General features: G+C 47.3%; 1 long non-coding RNA gene across 1 annotated transcript; it reads right to left on the minus strand.

The window, feature by feature from the left end:
* Positions 1 to 278: 278 nt before the first annotated feature.
* On the minus strand, positions 279 to 5,155 carry LOC129656231 (uncharacterized). The gene is made up of 3 exons (XR_008716281.1): positions 4,838 to 5,155; positions 4,448 to 4,686; positions 279 to 498 (listed from the first exon to the last, which is right to left on the minus strand). It is a non-coding gene; the product is annotated as an uncharacterized LOC129656231 (long non-coding RNA).
* Between the last annotated feature and the right edge of the window lie 1,985 nt (positions 5,156 to 7,140).

Consider the following 7,140-nt stretch of genomic DNA (forward strand, 5'->3'; position numbering starts at 1 on the left):
TGGTCAAAAAACAGAGGTGGGGCAAGCAATCCCCACTGTTTTTCCTTCAACCCAGCCCCCTAAGGGGGGCCAATGCCAACCCCTTCTTCCATCTGTATGGCTCTGCCCTCTTTCAAGTAAATCCACTTCTTTTATAAGATCACTGATGTCAAGATGTGAAGAAAGACTAGTATCTCTTTTTACAAATAAAGAAACTAAAGTTCAGCAAGAATAAGTCACTTGCCCAAGAACATGTAGGCAGTGAATCAGTTAAAATATTTTTAGCTGTAAGTACCAGAAACCTGGATTTTAAGTACATTAAACAATAGAAGTTTATTAACCTACATAGCTAGAGGTCCAGAAATGAGGGGAAATTCTACATTTAGTTAATCCAGGGGCAGGAAGATGTCATTAAAGACTCAAATGCTGGCCGATCTTGTGCTTTGCGACCTCAGGATGTAGCTGGTTTCTCTCCTTATGGTCACAAGACGGCTGCAGCAGGGGTCATCTGAGGACACACTATGCAAGAAAAAGAGGACCTTTTTACTGTACATCTCTCTTATCAGCAATGAAATTCTTTCCCAGAAGACCCAGTGAGTTTCCTCTTACGTCATATTGACTATATGATTTATTCGTATGTCCACATCCAAACCAATTACTGACAAAGAGTTTGAGGCTACCATGGATGGCTCAAACCAACCACGGTTCATCCTCCTAAGCCTGAGGGTAGAGCCATCCCCCCTAAACACGTGATACCCCAAACTGGAGAGTCATTAGCAAGGGTGGAGTAACTGTTATATCTGTTCAGGTAGTAAGTGATATGTTACCTCAATACAAAGCTGGACATGATGACCTGGTTAACTATCATTAACAAAACTCAGCATTCAGTAAACCACTGCTGAGCACCCACTATGTGCAAGGCGATACATACAAGGTACCAGGGATTCCAAAACGGAGGCATAGGCCTTTAAGGCCCTTCCCACTGTAGTGAGGAACACAAGTAAAGACAAGCCCAACTCAGCAGGACCAGGACCATGAGGAACGAAGGCCCAGGGGACTGCAGGAGAGGGAAGAGGCAACTGGCCAGTCCAGAAGATTAAGGGCAAATTTTCAAGAGAAGGGATGCTTGCATGCTAAGTTGCTTCAGTGGTGTCCAACTCTATGCGACCCTATGGACTGCAGCCCACCAGGCTCCTCTGTCCATGGGATTCTCCAGACAAGAATACTAGAGTGGGTTGTCGTGCCCTCCTCCAGGAGATCTTCCCACAACGCAGGGATCAAACCCGTGTCTCTTCCATCTCCTGTATTGGCAGGCAGGTTCTTTACCACAAGCACCACCTGGGAAGCCCTTGGGCTATGAACTAAAAAGCCAGAGGAAACATTCAGGAAGGGTAGTCCAGGGAGAATGAGCAGTCTGTGCAGGAGCCTATATGGGAAAGACCACTTGGGAAACGATGTGGGTAGACCAGGGGGGGAATGGAAGAAAATGCTCATGGGGACAGGGTTGGGAAGAGGGCAAGGAGCTCTTCTGGTGAGCCCTGTCAATCAAACCTTTATCCAAGAAGTTGGGGAAGTCAGAGAATCTTTAGTAGAAGACTGACATCATCAGGTTTGCATTTTACTTTTTTAATGTCTATTTTATTTATTTATTTATTTGGCCATGAAGGTCTTTGTTTCAAAAAACAGGTACTTTTGATCTTTGTTGCAGCCAGTGGGATCTAGTTCCCTGACCAAGGATTTAACTTAGGTCCCCTGCATTGTAAGTGCAGTGTCTTAGACACTGGACCACGAGGGAAGTCCCAGATTTGCGTGTTAGAAAGAAGATGGGAAGAAAAAAAAGACCAAAAAAATGCAACAAATGGAGAAGGACCAATTAGTTACAAATAGTCCAGTAGTCGTGTATGGATGTGAGAGTTGGACTATAAAGAGTCCCTTGGACTGCAAGGAGATCCAGCCAGTCCACCCTAAAGGAGATCAGTCCTGGGTGTTCATTGGAAGGACTGATGTTGAAGCTGAAACTCCAATACTTTGGCCACCTGATGCAAAGAGCTGACTCATTGGAAAGGACCCTGATGCTGGGAAAGATTGAGGGCAGTAGGAAAAGGGAACGATAGAGGATGAGATGGTTGGATGGCATCACTGACTCAATGGACATGAGTTTGGGTGAACTCTGGGAGTTGGCGTGCTGCAGTTCATGGGGTTGCAAAGAGTCGGACACAAACTGAATGACAAACGGAGTGACTGAACTGAAGTGACTGAGCACCGGCCTCTGTCCCAGGCACAGGGAGGCCAGCATGAACTGGGCAGAAATAGCCCTGACCTCCCCGTCCTGTTGGGAAAATCAACATGGAGAACATACTCCAAATTGGTAACCGCTGGTGTCAGTGGTGTCAGTGGAGGCTCTGAGGAGTAAATGAGATCCAAAGAATGAATAAGAATTCAGTTCAGTCGCTCAGTCGTGTCCAACTCTGTGACCCCATGATCTGCAGCACGCCAGTCCTCCCTGTCCATCACCAACTCCCGGAGTTTACTCAAACACATGTCCATTGAGTCGGTGATGCCATCCAATCATCTCATCCTCTGTAGTCCCCTTCTCCTCCTGCCTTCAATGTTTCCCTGCATCAGGGTCTTTTCCAATGAGTCAGTTCTTCACATCAGGTTACCAACTGAGAAAAGGGATGAGAGGTGTTCTGGGCATGGGAACAGCACGGATCAAGCCTCTAAGTGTGAAACATTTGACTTAATCGAGGGACTGAGTCCCCCAGAGTATCAGGAAATCAGAGAGCAGGGGCCACAGAGGCAGGAAGGAGAGCTGGGAGACAGCAGAGCCGATGCCCACAGCCAGGCTAAGGGGCTTACATTTTATCGAGAGAAAGGAGTAGAAGAAACACAATGAGGAAGCAGGAAAAGGGAATTGGAAGGCAAATTTCCTGAGTTCAAGCCATTTGACATCAAACTGCCAGTTGAAAACCCCAGGATGGGATTTCAGAGCATGAACTGGCCTTGGGCCATCCTACCCAGCCAAGGACGGTGTAACAGCCTTCCAGTGGTCCCACATCTCCCCCAGCCAGCTCAGGGCCCTCCCCAAGGTGGGCTTCAGGCCTCAGGGAAGACTTCATAAGTGAGTGATTTGCCCCAAGCACCAGGAGCAAAGGGCTGGCCCCTCTCCCAGGCAGCACCCAGGAGATCTGCTGCAGGCAGAGGCCATCAAGAAGAGATTAGCACGTGGCCGGAGACACCTGCAGGGAGGAGCCCCATCTGAGTCCCTGTTACTGGGTATCCCTCCTGCTGATGCTCTGAGGGCAGAAATCTGAGCTCTGTTTGGCAGGAGTCTGTTGAAGGGCCCTGTAACAACATTTCCCCTTTGGGCACCTTTGCAAAATCTGTGATAGATTTGGGTCTAGCAGAATTTAGAATTTTGTAGCCAAAATACATCTTCAGAACCTTTGAATCTCACCCCTTAACTTTAGAGAAGAGAAAAACAAAGCTTGAGAGGAAAAGTGACTTGCCCAAGGGCACAAATCAAGTCATAGTAGAACATGACTGGTGTATACATCTGGAGACTCTCTTCAGTGCTCTTGCCAAGGACAACAATAACAGCTAGCAAGTAATGAGCCCTTACTGTGCACTAGACTCTGTCCTAAGTGCTTGGAACATTTTATTTAATCTGCACCACTACCCCATCAGACAGGTAATAGCATAATTCTCATTTTACAGATAAGAAACTAAGGCACAGTTTAAGTAACTCTCCCAAACTTGCAGTTAGAATTTGAACTTAGGCAGCCTGCATTTTTTAAAAGGCCACTCAGAACTGCATATGGATGTCCAACCTCACCTCCTCCAAAAGGCAGAATCTATTCACTAATGTGGACCCTACTTTTTAGGTTTCGGTTTGTTTTGGACCTCAGGGGGTTCACCTCTTTTCTCCCACCAACAGTCTTTCCTCAGTCTGTTATAGCCAGTGGTCTATGCTGACAGAATACCAGGAAAGGATGCTAGCCTCTTTTCCTCCATGTTGAATAAATGCTTCCATCTCCAATAACCTCAAGCAGAAACAACAAGGTCTCACGTCAACATGTCAGCTGAGCCCTGGCCCCTTCCACCCCTCACCACCTTTCTGTTCTTGCCTCTCTGTCCCTGCTGACTGACTTACATGAAATACATCACCAGGTGTCCTTGTTCTCATGGGAACAGTGGGAACTATGACCCAGAGATTAAAGGAACAGAAAAGAGAGGTCAGGATATTTATTCCCCAAGCAACCTCTCTTTCTGGTCACTACAGGCTGGCTAAACCCCTCTCCTGCAGGCCAGCTGCTATAGGGGGCCCTTCCATACAGCCCTCTCTTCCTTGGGTCAGGTACCACCCTGCCCCTTACTACTTTAGGATTAAAAAAACAAAAAACAAAAAAACTCCAACTTCTCTGCTATTAACTCCAAGGTTCTGCAACATCCTTTGTGATCTCCTTACCCAATATCCCGCCATGAAGAGTGCCCTCATTAACTTCTCAACACATCATAATTTGAGGTGTCTACTTCCTGACTGATGTACTGGCTATTCCTTGACCTTCTGGATTGCACACTCTGCCGCAACCCAGAAGAGCTGGGGCAGACACTGGTGGCACCTCTCCTCCACCTTCAGCTCTCCCAGTCCAAGTGGTTCAAAGAGGGCTGCCGCCACTGCCTTCATCATGACTTGGGAATGGAGTTCTGCCAATGGAAAAACACAGGAGGAATGGTCCTGGTGATTGGTTCAGGGTGGGCACATGACCAGAGTTAGTACAAATAAGAGTCAGTACAAGGGCTTCTCTTCAAACTAGGGCAAGAATCTGCTCCTAAAACTAGGAAGAGAAGTACCAACCAGGAGCTGCTGGCGACCATCTTTCCTCACTGGTGGAAGCACCTGCCTGAAAATGCAACAAATAAAAAGGAGCATAGAGTAGAAAGAGAAAAAGAAGGAAAATCCTGAACTGATCATTAGGGCATCTAGTTTCTGTCCTTCTTTAATTCAGCACAACCCCTGGACTTTTCAGCAAAGAAAACCAACCCAGTTCCTTGTGTGCTTAAATCTATTTGAGTTTCTGACACCTGCAACTAAGTCCTGACTAATACAGAAGGTTTTAAGCTCATCAAGGATTTGAGATACAGATCAGGAAATCTGAGGCAAAAGCCCACACGTATGGGACCCAGCTGGGAGAGGGCTGCAATTCCCAGCATACCTAATAGTTCAGTACGTGGGCCCTGGAATCATCCTGTGTTGAGGTCCTTTAATGGACCGGAACCTGGTGGTCCAGAGTCGACAATGAGAAAGTGGAAGAAGGAGAGAGGCTAATATTTCCTGGGTTACGCAGCCGGCTTTCGCGTTCCAGGAAATCAGCCAGAAATATAGAGAGATAGAGAGAGAAAGAAAGAAAGACACGGGGACCAAAGCTCTGATGGAACAAAGGTGTTTTAATCAACATGGTGTGGGCATATATACTGTAGTTATTCTCAGCAAAGAGAAAGATTAAAATTCCAGACTTAATAAAACATAGGCAATCCATATTAAAGAGAGAGAGTTGTAAACAATCACTTTTACGGTTCACAAGAAGGAAGAGGGTACTTATCACCGTATTGAAAAACTAATGAAGGAAATGCCTGGATCCTGCAGCACCGGGAGAGGCCTGCCTCTCCTCTTAATTCCTGAATATTCAGGAATTAATAAGGAACAGAGGATTCCTGACAGATCCAAAACAGCTCACAGCAAGCCTCCTGTTAAATGCTTCCTGACAATCCTGCTTGGGTTTGAACCCTGGTGCAGCTATTTCTTGTCTGTGGGAGGTACCCTCAGTGCCTCAGTTTCTTCATCTGAATGATAAAGGTATTCAAAGCAATGCCTTCCTACCGGGACCATGGAAGGATTAGATAGACTACCCCACATGCAGAACTTTACAATTCTGGGCAGGTTGTAACTTTCAGTCAACATTAGGTCTTGCTGTCATCCTAAGGCACACAGGCGACCCCAGCTGGCCCCAGGCTTCAAGACTTCTTCCATACCCACAGAGTTGAGACAGCTGAATCCAGGCAACTGGACCAGCACCCAGGTCAAAAAGAATCAGGGGTCCTGGGGTGGAGCCGGTTGGAGAAGACTCAACACTGCCCAGCTCCCATGGGATTAGGATGAATGGGGGCCCCAGGCTAGCAAGCTCAGGGTGTCCCTGGTCCATCCAGTACAAACCTCAGCTCCAGGTGCTGCTGCAGAGCCTGCTGGAGGCCCCTCCCTTCCCCCACCATGACCACCACCAGATGTTGTGATGAGTCTCTTATAACCACAAGCAGCACCCCTCAAAGCAGGTACCAGGCCAGGACCCAGCCTGTATCGTGTCTGGGAGAGTTCATCTCCAGGCTGCCAAGCAGTTTATAATTGTGTTTGTGATACCCAAAGGTAAAATGGGACGTCTTTGGTCAGAAAGGAAACTATTTGCTGTTCAGTAGCTAAGTCGTGTCCAACTCTTTGCAACCCCATGGACTGCAGCACACCAGCCTCCTCTGTCCTTCACTGTCTCCTGGAATTTGCTTAAACTCATGTCCATTGAGTCGGTAATGCCATCTAACCATCACATCCTCTGTTGCCCCCTTCTCCTCCTGCCCTCAATATGTGCCTGGAGCTGGAGCAGGAGCCAGGAGGCCCAGGTTCCAGCCTTCGCCTGTCATGGGTTCCCTGTGGGACCTCAGCTGGTCCCTTCTCATCTGTGGACCCAGTTTCCTCAACAGTGGCCTCCTGGGTGGGAAGTAGAGAATGGGGAGAAAAGGCAATGGGTTAAGTGACCTCAGTGCCACTTAATGGTTCCCACTTCATGGTTCAGAAATTCCCTTTTACCACAGAGGCAAGTGACTCTGCAGTTTGAGAAAATGAGCTTTCTTCGGTCCTGGAGCTGATCATCCTGCCCTGCTTTTTCTGACTGTTGGCTTTCACCTTTCACCTCCTTGTGTGGCTCTCACTAACCCAAAGCTTGTAACCTTTCCTCCTTTCTTTTCACGTCCTTTGAGAGCAGATTCTAAGAACTCATTGGTAAGATTAATGAATGACCAATGCTTGCATAAGACCTTTGCAATTTAAAGCTAACTTTGCATTGATGACTTTATTTATCCTAAGCTGAATGGAAGATTACAGTGGCGTAGCCC

This window comes from Bubalus kerabau, chromosome 6 (assembly GCF_029407905.1).
Source record: "Bubalus kerabau isolate K-KA32 ecotype Philippines breed swamp buffalo chromosome 6, PCC_UOA_SB_1v2, whole genome shotgun sequence".
In the NCBI taxonomy this organism is placed as follows: domain Eukaryota; kingdom Metazoa; phylum Chordata; class Mammalia; order Artiodactyla; family Bovidae; genus Bubalus; species Bubalus kerabau.